General features: G+C 35.0%; 1 protein-coding gene across 3 annotated transcripts in view; it reads left to right on the forward strand.

The window, feature by feature from the left end:
* The window catches only part of LOC129568275 (microtubule-associated protein Jupiter), a 64,587-nt gene that overhangs the window by 44,875 nt on the left and 5,278 nt on the right, over positions 1–14,434 (forward strand). The window lies entirely within an intron of this gene.

Consider the following 14,434-nt stretch of genomic DNA (forward strand, 5'->3'; position numbering starts at 1 on the left):
TTAATGACAATTTCGCTTGAATTCGAAGTGGACTCGTTCATTCGATTAAATCTATCGAGTCATTCTCGTAGCGTACGTGTGATCCATTTAGCTATATTAAGGCATTTTGGAGCCGGTCTGGTTCCCATCTAATTAAGTGCATTTCTCACCTATATTCATCCAAAGCGTTGATTTTTTTTTCTGCTCGCCGTAAGAAAATGAGTATCACTTCCTCCATAAAAATATTTTTAAATCATAACAATTTTATTATCGTGTGGATTTTTTCTATTGATAACTCACCAAGTGAAAGAAAATCAAGAAAAAAATTCCATAAATGCGGCTTTTTCTGCAAAAATCAACAGTAAAAGCAACAAAAAAGCGATACGGTTCGTTATTGCAAGAGGGAATCGAATATAAAATTAAAAATGATTGAGAAAATGTAAGAAACTTCGCTGTACGATAGAGTCGTAGAGATGTATTAAATAGAGCTGCTTGAGGTACTGCTCTGAATGACGCGCACTGCAAGCATTGCAAAATTTATGGCAAATATTGGTGATGATGATGATGTTAATGCTATTCCATAATGATTACGTATGAGCGCTTAATATGGAAACCAATTTTTCCCTCTTGTGTGTGAATTGCTGAAGCAGCAGCAGCTTCAAAAGAACGTATAACAAAATGCATTTATAGAGAAAAAAAAGGTGATGCTCAAGTGCAATGTACGTGTTGACTTGAACGAACAATGGCATAGTGCTCTGGCGGAACATAGGCGCAATCCGAAGAACTGTATTGTTCGTTCGTTTCATGAGTACGTGTTAAATGCAATTGCACAAGAAGAATTTTAAGTATGTGTTCATTTCTTTGGACCAAGTCACAAGAACAAGCGAGCGAATGAATATTAATAATGAATATTGGTGTTGTGTATTTGCGCGTTTGCTTGTGTGTGTTCCTGCAGTTTTATCAAGGAGAAAAAAGAAGCATAAGAAACAAACCTAAATGAATTAAAACGGTTCAAAGCGATCGACAATTCGTTCACCACCTTTCTTTCACATTCTACTTCAGTCTATTTAACAGATATGGATTGTACAGTTTGAATGACGGCAAAGAAAAAGCGAAAAATTGACGAGCGTCTTGTGCTTTATCGACCGAATAAATCAGTCACAAATGCAACGAAACCGAAATACACCGGCTACTGAACTCAACCATACCGATCACTCGCTCGCTCGTTCACTCGCTTACTCACTCCCAGTGCCAACATGAATGGAACTGCTTGTTCGTGCAAAGTGCCATTTGTATGATTTATTGAACGAAATGCGAAATTCCGGAAAACGTAGCAAAGTAAAACTATCTAAATCGACTTGTTTTCTTTTTAATGTCTACACTGCGTTCCATGCATGAAGTGGCATGTGTGCAGATGACCTATAAATGCATTTGGCCATTTCATTCACAAAAAGAAGCTATGCAAACAAATCGACGCAGAAGCAATTAAGTAAGTAAAAGCCTCTGAACTCTTTTTGAATAAAAATAACCGCGTTTTGTGTGTGCTCTTGTTCCTGCGTGTGATTCGCTTTTGATCGGCACGTCGTATTTCGCGTGACTCGCCGAGATGAGGAAGTGAGGCTTTCCAGAACGAAGAAGCGTAAAAATAATGCGCGCATCAGAATGCAATTTTAACACTTTCCACACTTTCTGCCCACCATTCCATGCCGATCGATGAAACTGATCGCCATATCAATAAGCGGTCAATTGTTTGAAGATTGCTTGGTCGGTTTGTCGGTTTTGTTTAAATTAAACATTTCATCTGTAAACTGAGTGCAGTACACAGGAAGGGAATAAATCCTAGCGATGTTGGTGGCATAGACAAATTAACACTTGAACAGTTTCACGATTAAACGTCAAAAGAGATTGGTTGCACATGTGGTCGTGGTTAATGAATAACATTGCATTTATTCGAATTCGTTATAAATATGATGATAATTGTGTTCTTTTCACTAAGACGTTCAATTTTCAAGATAAATCGCCGACTGTGTTCATATTTTTATTCTTGCCCTTTTTCAACGGTACACACGATTCGGTCGTAAATTTAATTCAAACATGGGCAAATACAAGGAGAAAATGTGGAATAACAAATTATTTTTAATATAAATGATGAGGAACGAGACCAGTGATAATTCGTTGAATAAATATTTATCGTGAATAAATCGCGCGCGGTGTAGCTTCAGACGCAGCGACATGCATTCTGCGTACTTGAAGATTTTCAACAATCAACGAATAAGAAGACGAAAAACACCGAAAGAAACCGATTTAGAGCATTCAGACAAACAAACAAATGAAGAAAAAAAAGTTGTAAGCGGATTTGTAGCTGTACTCGGCTTCTTCTCTTAACAGATGAAAGTTCGTCTAAATTATGGCTTTTCGTGCAAGTTCAAAGAACACGATATCCAACCTGAAAATAAACCTTTATTACTTTTATTTTAACTGAAAAAACTCACAGTGAAAATTTATTTCGAGAAGTTTAATTTCAAATAGAAAAAAAACGAAAACAAAAAGTTTTATGGCACGGTCGCGTCGGCGCATGAGATAACTGCATTCACAGGTAGTGCGAATGGTATGTGAAACAATCACGAAAAAACGAGCAAGCGATTGCATTTCAAAAGAGATTCGTCTATGGGTACAATTCAATTGAATAAGATGGTACTCAAAACGTAATTACTTAGATCCAATGCTTTCATCCTCTCTGTATCAATGCCGAGAAAGAGAGTGTATAAGAATCGACTTGTTGATTGACCGTTACCGAAGCAAAGTGCATGCAGTGATCGTTACACAGATTCCATCCGATTTCAGTCGGTTTGATGGACGACTGTTTCTCCACTTTTCCACAATCAACGGGATTATTGTCTATTGAGCGCACAAAAACCCATAGATTTCATCCGCTTTCAATTCAAAGAAGATAGAAAAAAATGTTTAATTTCTTCGCTGATCTTCTCTCGATGTTCACAAAATGAAAGCCCAGCCACGAAGATAAATTCAAAATGGGTTTAATGTGTTATAAAGAAATAAAATCGTAGTAAAGCATAGCAGCACGCAGTACAGATGACAGCTACTGATATTTATTTCACATGCACCAATAAAAACCCCGACTATCCCCAGCGAAACTGCGAAACAAGCGTGGAATAAACGAATGGGCAAATCGGAATCACAAACTTCCTAGCGTTTAATTTTCATTTTGTCGATCGACATTTTTGTTTCTTTTTTTCTTCTTTTGTATTCCGAACAAAGTAGCGTTATATGCACTACAACGAAAAATTCGAGCAGCTCGAGTAACAGCACCAACCGTTATCTCTTTCATCGAAAACACATTTAAGAACGCGATCCTCTCAGCCTCGATTCATCTCTCCCAATGACCAAAGTGAAGAAAAACGATTGGAACCAACTGACACGTAGAAAAATCTCAGCGAAAAACATTCCAACATGCACTCGTTCCAATTCTTTATGCCGTGCTCTGTTTTTCTTTCTTTTTACCCGAATTCAACATTTTCATGTGGAAAATCGCTTACTGCAACCGCTAGACTCGATGCTCTTTTGCTGATTAAATGAACTCTTGATGCTTACACGATTCTTAATTTTTTTTTTTTTATTATGATGAAAATGACGTAGCATTTGCCGTTTGAATAATATCGAAGAAAAGCCGTGCATTTCATTTGTTCGCTCGGTAAATATACAATGAAATCCATTATTCTCGAGTTTGCAATTACATAGAGTCATCATTGAAAATATGGATCAGTTTATTAACTTAACGATATATTTTACTGCATACTGTTTTCGGTTCATCTCATTTATCGTGATCAAAAAAATGAATTCATAAATCGAATGAGAGCTATTCTATAGTGAATAATAATGAATATAGATTGTGATGAGTACAAGTGTTGCTGTAGATCTTGTGTGATTGTAATTGCTTATTTCTGATTTGAGTTTCTCAAAATGAAATGAGAAAATGTTCAACGGCATCACATTCGAAGAAGAATGAAATAAAACTTCAAGATCGATGGACACATTCGGTACCTTCACTAGTGTGAACATGAACAATGTAATTTCGGTGAATGCTGCTGTATGTTTGCGTCATTGCATGTTCTGATAGTCCATAAAATGATCGCAACCAAGCGAATGGGCTCCAAGTCTCGATGCAGGTTTAGTTGTGTCTTTGTTTTATCGACTCTGTTAAAATCTATTTTGAGAACGTATCTTTCCGTATAAAACACTCAACTTGTATGGTGACCATTTTTATATCATCATCCAGTGATGGTTGTGTGCATTTAGTTCTAAAACGTCGAAATCGATTCTATTTTAAGCGAAGACGCAAAAAAGGTCTTTTGAAATATTCATGTAAAACGCATGCGTATGCTATGCCATATACATAAGTTTCAATTCGTTGCAGATGCCATACGACGTGTGAACAGTTTCAACTTTATCCAGATCAACATTTACACAGTCCTCAAAATACTGTCCTTTCATACAGTTATAATATCATCGTTATCATTTCGGCTGTATCTCGAAAACCAGAATATGGATAGGAATCAAGTCGCCTAAATTTAACCAAATCACAATTTAATCTTCGTCACATATAAATCACAGCATCAATGGTGAAATTGATTGCTTGTGTCGTTTATGATGTGGTTCAAAATTTATCACCACTTGAACAAGACTCGAAGCATCGCAATCGTCAAAATCTCTTCATGACAACATGGTTTTAATGAAGATTTTTTTTTTCATTTCGATCTATATTCCAAAGCATGCATGCGAATGTGTCCATAGTGACAGTAGTGACTAGTGATCAGTGGGAAGACAACTTTGTAGAAAAAAAAGAAAGAAAAAACGCAATTCGAAATCAGTTGCTTCCGTACAATGGTTAAACTCAAAACGTAATTTCACGCACTATTGACCATCGAAACAATAAAAACCATAATGCGCATCTCTCTGTCGAAAAGCTATGGAAAAATTGAATTTCAATAGTATAAATAATACAGCTTCTGAATTTAATTCTTCGTTTACCAGCAATAAATTGAATGTCAATATTGCTAAAGGTAAATGTGGAAAAAGCGCCACGGAGCAAAAAAAAATCGATGATACAACAGGCGTAGAATGGAATAAAAGCGAAAAAAATATTCCATAACTCTGTTTGGCGATTAATTTGTTTTGTTCGAATGACCGTCTAATTTGATTGTTTCTCCCCTTTTCGCGGAAAGAATGCCACGATTATGTGATTGCATAAGCTCATCTTCATCGTTGATGAAGAAACGTCCAAGAAAATTTCAAGCACAGAAATGTATATCCACCTCGGACCCGGTGTCGAATTCATGTTCTTTTGCGTGTTTGCGTGTGACGCGGTAGTCGAACAGCGGAAAACTATAATTATTAGTTTTCGTTCATTCACTCAATGTGGACGGCGAGGAAGTGTGTTCAATGGCAAACTGGCTAAGCATAAAGCGGGCCGAAATCGCCGAACAATATGAAAATGAAAAACGCTACGCTACGCTCCAAACCATCATCAGTTCCAGTTCTCACTCCATTCTCTCTCGTTCGTTGATTTCATTTTGCATTTCTTTTACATTTTAATAAACTCTTTCATTCGACTAGTTCTTCTTTCTGGGCATAATTCTTCTCAATTTTCTTGCCACGTTTACTGCAAATTGCTTCTTCATTTGTATTTATAATAATGTTTTTATTGCAATAAATTCCAACGCGTTTTTCATACATTGAATTCAATTGCGTTTTTCTTTAAATTCATTTCTTCGTGTTGTGTGTACGAACTTAGTTGGTTCCTTTGTTTGTTTGCTTGGCGTTTTTGTTGAGTTGTACGCCAAAAGACATTACGGTAATTATCAAGTGTTAATAAATGGCATAGAATGCATTAAGCAAATGCTAAATTACTGCTTGTGATTCTCATCGGTAACGTGATTTAGTTTAATAAAAAATCATTCTCTGTTTGGGTGTTGTGAATGCTTCGTTGTCGACACAATATGCATGCTTTAATCATAGCCATAAAAATCTCTGGATAAGTGCACTGGTTGACTTTTGCACAACGGTTGACTGACGATTTTCATTCAAGTCGCAACTCGCGAAGTTTCAACGAATTCAATCGAATGAATGTCACTAAATCGACGATTGAAAGCCATTGTTTTTCTCCTTTCAGTGCATTCCTGTTTGGACAGGCATTTAGATCCGCTAATATTAGAAACTTAATTATAAATTTATACGAAAGTCAACCGAAAGTCTTGCACAATTGAATTGAACGGGATTGATTAAATTCTTGTATGTTAGGCGTTTCACTTCATAGCAAAATTTTGTCCGTTATTTTCAGTGCGTTCCTTTCACCACACAGGCGGTGTAACTCAAATGTTTTTTATCTGAATTTTCGTTGAATTTTCATATTTGTTAACAACAAATAAGTGCAACGTTGCCAGCGGCTAAAACACAAAGACTTGCTTCCGTTTCATGTTCTCGCTGCGATGGAGAAACCGTGGAAAACAAACATAAACAAAATCAACAAGCGAAAGGTGAATAATTCCAAATAAATAGAACAATTTCATTTGAATCAGGTGATAATACGCCTCCCTCTTCAATATAAAACCGCACAAGATCTCTCATTATTTTTCAACGAGAATGAATGCCGAAAACGAATTATACTCAAATTTTTCTTCATTATCGGAGTGAATGCAGTTTATCTGTTGGCCATACAATGGGGATCGTGTTTTGCCGATGGTGCACAAAAAACCTATGAGATAAATTGTCCCGAACAATTACATTCATTTTTAGACCATTCTACGGTCTACAATTAAACATTTCAATCTACTCGAAGGTGGCCATCGGTGAAATATGTAAATTTCCGATTTAAAGCTGTAAAACCACACGTGCCCAACCTCAACACGTCCATAAATTTTAATTTCAGTCTACATGGTATATGAAAAAGTCTTGATTTCATTTATTTTATTATTACGTTTTTTTTTGAAGTAGTGACCATTAGAAATATCTGGAACATTTAACTGAAGTGAAAAGAGACATTGATTTTGATAACCTTTTTTCTTCTACTTTCATTGACCTGAGGGAAAATTAATTTCTTGCTTAGCATTGAACAATTGCGCATCGAATGTGCATTCATACGATGTTTGAAATTAATTTAAGAACTTGGTTCAATCAAGCGCAGATATTGCGGCAAAAAACCCACATTTGAAGGCACACCATATGACCTGAAAAAAGTAATTTCGAAGCAATGGACCGCAATTCGGTTTCACAGAGATTTCTATTTTCATCTTTCGAACAGAAGAAAACATATGAATGCATCGCATCGTTGGCATTGCAGTTGCCGCAAATCAATTAACGCTCTCGCTTCTATCTCCGCTACTTCTCACCACATCATCTTCTTCCTTTCATCAGACGCGTCAATTCTGATAGTTATTCGAACTCTTGACCCTATTAGTACGAGAAAAAATACAACACTAAATTGTGGAAAAGTTTTTGTTCAAATGAAAAAATGCTCACATTCAAATGATATTATCATCTGTGGTTGTTATTACCCAAGAACAGTGAATAATTGATCGTGTTTTTTTACAGTTTTAATTGTAGCCTGTACTACTTTGTCGCAAGTATTGAAATGGAATAGAATAAAAAGGTTAACAAAGTATGAAAACGGTAGCAGGAAATTGGAAAGCGGCTTTTGACCATTTTATTTTCTAGTGGAATAAACATGTTGACGAACAATGAAATTGAAGCCAATTCGATAGTTTCGTTTATTTCCCGTTTTATGGATTAGTCCACTCGTCCATAATGTGGACTGGTGCATTCAAATATAACATTTGAACGAAACCTCACGCATTATTACGCATAGGATGTCAAACATAGATCCATACAATTGAAAACATGGGCATGGCACACATTACTGTAAACAATGTCGAATCATTTAATAAGGAAGTTCATTTGAATAGACGCACACACACAGCGTTGGGTTTGTGTTGAGCACGACCAAATTGAATATCGTATTACGACGTCGAGTAAATACAGCCTATGAATTTATACAACAAATGCACCACCGGCAAACAAGCAACCATAGAGTTCACCATGTTTTTCGACACCGTGTGCATGAAATAAAAAAAACTGTCCGGTTATCGGTTTTTTATGATTTGTATACTCATCACTGTGGCTGGTGTCATGTATTTTGTGGAGCCATCTATTTTGTGATCGAAAGCACGTGCCGCTAAAACCAAATGTGCACTATGTTTACGTTGTCACGGGGCCCAGAAACGCGTAGTTATGTTCTGTGTGCTGCCACAAGTAACTACGCGCCCCACGTAGTATCAATTACGATCTATTACGTTTCCCAACAAAAATGAAAAATATCTTCAGTTGCTTTATGATTTCCTGTAAATGTTTTTGAATAATAATTTCGCATTTTTTTCAAATGTTTTTTTTTTCAAATTCCTTTTTCAATGAACATTATTTGAATCTAAAACTCGTTAAGATAAGTTCTATGACTTTTTACCACTTTTCCGTTCAATGATTCCTGGATTTTTCAATTTGTTTTCTCACGCCATTGTAAATTCTACTCAAACTAGGCCATTAAAACCCATGTCTAGAAACTTCATTTCCTATATAAAAATTATCCAAATAAATTGAATGAAATGTTAAATGAATGTTCAATTTTGCGTGATTTTACGTTTAGCATTGCTACACAGCATGTTTTGTTGATCTCCCAGTATATAACGTACTAGAATAAACTGATTGAAACTAGTACAATTAGCATTTGCCACCATTTTTATTTAATTATTGTTCATATTTTTGACATTTTGAACAATCAAAATAAAATTGAAGTGAGGTTTATTTTATCACGTTTTGTCGGGAGTTGTTTTCCATAAACATATGTGCCGTAAAAATTAAAAATGAAACTTTGTCGAACAAATCCCAATCTGAATACATTCTACTGTTTACTGGAATAGAAGTTTTCAAAGTCTGTACGGAAATATAAATAAACTGATTAAGTATACCATGACGCTCGATGCATTGTATTGTAAACTATACTTTACAAGTAAAAATGATCAATTTTTCATCCAATTTACTTGGAATTTGGCATAGATAACTTTTGTGATACAAAAATAAAATTCCAATATCCAAATAGCAGTTATATCGGAAGAAAAGCATAGTTGCAGAATGAAATCTTCAATTTTTCACTGATTTTTGAAATTGGACCAAAAATTTTTTTTTGGGAAGTACTCGAATAGATTGTCCGATTGTATTGGAATTGTATCTGGCAACTGTCGTGAGTAAAGAAAAGTTCCGCATTTGGTAGCGATTTTCGAAGAAGTTCTGTCTTTTTTGAGCCCATTTCTATTCATTGATTCCTGGATTTTTCATTCACTCATTTCACTTCAATCTCGACTCTACCCAAACAAGGCCATCAAAACCAATATATATTGGCACTTGATTTTCCTTGTAGTTCTTTGTAAAATGATTGTTATCATCTCTACAAAGAAGGGAAATCAACTGAATTTGAAGTGAAATGAGTGAACGAAAAATCCAGGAATCAATGCTTCTTTGCTCATGGCAGTAGCCAAGAGCAATTCCAACAAAATCGGATAAGCTATTCGAGTCCAGTATAAGAGAAAAATTGAGGAAACTCTCCATTGAAAAATCAGAAATTCTACCTTGTAAAGTATAGTTTACATGTGCAGTATGTATACTACATAGTGAAATTCAGCTACATAGTATATAATACAGCGTATGTAGCAAGGCATTGCACTTGTTACGCATATAAAGATGTATTTTATATATTAAAAACAAGAATTTGCCATTTTCCATAATTATTTTCCCTCAAATTCCACTTTGTAAAGTATAGTTTACATGTGTAGAATATGTGCTACTAAATTCAAATATATACACGGTACATGACGACATAATATTTTTAAATTCAAATTTGAATTAAACGCTATCGAATCAAACTTTCAATGCGTGTAATTGAAATTTGAACTTGAAAATTGTTGTGTTGTCGTGTTCCGTGTATAGAACTGAATTTCACTATGTAGCACAAATGCTAAAAAAGTGCTGTACTTTGCAAGGTAGAATTTACAAGGTCGAATTTGTAGTACTAGATCCGCTGTCAAAATATACTTGCGTTCACTACGTTGGGCGCGTAGTATACGTTTGAAGTTTCGTTTCCACGCCCCGCGTTGTCATGTAATAATTCAGTTACACATTGCCTGCCCCGCCACTGTCTTTATACCGGTTCATATTTTATGTAGGTTCAACTGTCGAATTTGATTACGTGAAAATATTTGTGATGGATTTAAATAAAAAGTGATAATTTACTCACAAATCTATGGGTGAGATTGAGAGTAGTGTATGTTTGATTGACTTTGTTACGAAAGAGAAGAGCAAGTTTCTGTCGACTTAAAAATGGTTAAAAGCGAGTATGTTCGTTTTTAGCGGGTCCTCGCGGTTTTTCACGGTTTTCGTGGAACTGATAAGAGATAACAACTTGGTGTCTTCGGCAAAGTTGTAGCACTCGAGGTCTTCTATAATATCGCTGAAGACAGTTATCTCTTATCTCTTATCAGTTCCGCGAAAAGCGCGAAAAATGATAAGAAAAAATAAGTTCTATATAAAATTTGCTTTTTTATGTGCGCGATTTGCGCGCAACTGATAAGAGATAAGAGATAACTGTCTTCAGCTTAGTTATAGAAGACCTCAAGTACTACAACTTTGCCGAAGACACCATGTTGTTATCTTTTATCAGTTGCGCGAAAACCATGAAGACCGCGGAGGCTAGACGGTACTACAACATACTCTACTTTAACGCCAACGGAATCATCAGAAAACATACTCGCCTTTTCAAAAATATAAATCGAAGAAAAAACATACTCCACTCTCAATCTCACCCATAGAAATACAGAACCCACTTATTTTGTCAATATTCGTATGCACAAATCAGCCAATTGATGTATGCATGCATCGCGTCCGCATCGTTGATGTAAATTCCAAATGAAATTCACCGACCAAGAATAGCCAGTGAAACTAGAGGATTGCCATTAAATTGTTTTAAATAAATGAGCCCGGAAATTGATTTGCCTTAATGTAAAACGAGGCGCGCACTCTACTTTTGTTTTTCAGTTATTTACTATAGACAATTTACTATCTCTCCATTCTGCAGAGAGTGAAGCTTGCAATGGTTCGTATTTGAAATAGTGTCACAACCGTTATAAAAATAATTAATTGGATATTTTATTTTAAATGAAAGATATTCGACGATAATTTCAATGGCTTAGTTGAATGAAGGTACCGTATGTCATCTGCATTCGAATTATTAAATTGTTTCGTTGGCGTTTCAATTGATTTGCCGAAGATACGTTGCATCGATCTCTGGCTGTGAAACACGTTAAATTTTTGCTTCTCAATTAATAAGACTGCCAATCGCTAATCCAACCAAAAACTGTTTAGTTCAAATGGGCTATGGTACAAACACAGCTCAACTGGAGATTATAAGAAAACGAATTACGTGTTCAGTATTAATAAATTATAACAGTTCTCTTCAATGACCCATTGTTTTGTGAGTTACACTGATTTCCATCAAATATGCGAATAATATTTGCGTTCTAAATACAAATCATGATTTTATTGCATTTTTGACTTTCGACAAACCCCTTCAGTAATTTTTCGGAGTGACGAACATTTGATCGATAATATTAATGTGTGTGTGGTTGTACGAAGAGAGCTTCAACAAATATATTGTTGCTCAATCGGGTAGATAATGAATATGTTCTTACATTTTTCTACACAAATCAGTACAATGTCTTTACATACAAAATGAATATAAATGGAATCGTCGAATATTTTCTAATTTTCTACTCTTGAACAACATGTTGCAACCTCTGGCGGTATCCTATGATCACCAGAGAAAATTGAATCTAGAAATGAAATTAACATTGCCACAATCACTCCACAAATAGGTGTTCATAGATACCAGTAAAATTGAAGATAAATTATTCAACGATTAACTGGACGCTTCGCCAGTAGCTTCTGTTTTTAAATCCAGTTATTTTTACTCCGAAATCGACTGATTTCATTATCTGATATTGATATCTTAATTCAATTTCAATATAAGAAATAGTTTTGTAAAAAGAACGAGTTCGCATGAGGCTTTCAATAAAATGCTCCCGTTGAAGTGATTATTCGTCGAAAATTACATTCAATCTATTTGCATTATGTGTGGGCACCATGATTACGGATATCATTTCATATTTGCCATATCCATGGTTATTCACACCATAACAAGAAAAATATGCAAAACAAGTTCAAGCCGAGAAAGGCCACATGTGTCCACAGTTTCCATATGATATGTTGAAAAATAAAAAATGAGAAAACAAACATAATTATTTCAACGAAATAATTTCTTTAACTCTGTAACTCCATTAATTTTGTGCACAAGTTCAATTGAATCCAGAGATGAAACCTGTTCAAGCTGATTAAAGTTCGACTTGTGTGATTTTTAGTTGTCACTTGGTCATTTGTAACATTTTTCTCGAGTTATTTGTTCAATCTCTCCGCTTGTGTCATATCCACCAAGTGTAAATAAAATGCAATTGAAACATCACAGCATTGTATGCATCCAATGCTGTATGCGATTGGTTACCAATCAATATATTAGACATATGGATGTCACTGTTGAGTTGCAGTTTTAATGATGCCATTGCATCTCATCGTATCACTTGTTTGCCTTTTCTAACGATGGATAAATTTGCATAAGAGCGACCGTTATACAGCTACCATCGCAATTATCGACAATCGAACAAATATGCGAACAGAAATAAGGACAACGAAAACAAAATTCTTGGCAAGTCTGAATCCAAATGGCTATTGGTAATTGATGCCTAAGAACGTCCAACAATAATTATCTTGTCAATTTGAATCGGTTCATCGATGCCGGAAAAATACAATCATTTCCGACTTTTCTCGTATTAACCCTCAACTGCATAAGCCCGCCTTTTGGCGGGCATCATTTAAACACCTGTATAATGTGAATCGTACGGCGGATGACATTGCTTCAAGGGGAATTTTTATTTGTCAATGTTTTTTCTTTATTTTTGTCTTTGGCGTCATTTGTCTATGTCGTACGATTGGTGAGTTATAAACAAAAATGTGCACGAAAACGAAAATTTGACAAAATAAATTATTCGGTTTCCAAATTAGACATATTTTTGACACTTTTAAACAATGGATTTCATTGTTCTCTGACTTATTTCTATCGCATTTCCTGACTAAACCATGGGAAATCTAGGATTATGAATATTTTTTTCGTTATCTATGGCCAAAAATCAACCAAATACCAGTACTCCCAGTCCTAGGAAAAATTCATGCAGTTGAGGGTTAATTGATACAAAATGCATTCCACAAATCGTTTGCATTAATTTCATATAATTGTTTCTATTGATTTTTAATGCAAGAAAACAAGCATTCGCACCGATTTCTTTTTCTGCCATCCAATGATGCATCTTTTTGTTTGTTTTGCAATCGCATTGCATTCCATTCCATTTTTTCCGATTGATTGTTAACTGAGAAAAAGGGGCCGCTAAGTCATTTAAAATCAACGCTTAGGTGAAGTAAAGAAAAAAATATAGAAATAATTTTATGAAGTTGGAGCGTAATTTTTATCTGCCGATCAAATTGAAACGCAGTAGACAGGAAAATCAGTTAGCAGCTTGTAACTGGTCGTAATCAATTTGTATGTTTGTTTTTATGGTTAATTGGTTTCTGTAGAGATATCTTCTGCGCTGCATGTCCCATATTGGATTTTATGCGATGTTCGCTTGGCGAGATACACATGCATCGATTTTAGTGTCTCACTGATTTCGGTCACATTCACAAAAATTAGAAATTCCAATAAAATGTACAAGCTACGATGACATTTTGCTCAGACAACGAGAAAACGTCGATACTATGAGAGTGTGTAAGACGAAAATGAATGTATATAGTGCAAAAATTAATATTTATTTTCGCAATCACTGTGAAACTTAATGAAAACTTTTATTGTTTTTGTCTGTTTTTTTTTTTAAATAAACTGTGAAAATCAAGTGTAATTTTCCGACAACTAGTGGCAGAGCACTTTCTGCTTCATTTACTTGGAAACGATTATGAACAATCAATTTTCTATGACAAACTCAAGGTTATTCCAATGATGAACGAGCGACTTCAAGAGAAAAAAAGACAGAAATGTCGTTGTTTAATATTTTGGCTTTTTTCACCAGAATCGAAGGTTTTTTTTTATTGCTACGACAAGTCAATCGTGTCTCGAAAAGCGAAATTGACCAAAAAAAAATTCCTCGACTACATTTATTCGTATAATATGAAAAAGCCAATATTTCGTTTCCCATTCATTATTCTAAAGCGAAAATCGTGCCTACACCACATACGTATC

The sequence above is a fragment of the Sitodiplosis mosellana genome, unplaced genomic scaffold (genome assembly GCF_009176505.1).
Source record: "Sitodiplosis mosellana isolate CC-2019 unplaced genomic scaffold, AAFC_SMos_1.0 Smas_scaffold_18, whole genome shotgun sequence".
Taxonomy (NCBI): Eukaryota; Metazoa; Arthropoda; class Insecta; order Diptera; family Cecidomyiidae; genus Sitodiplosis; species Sitodiplosis mosellana.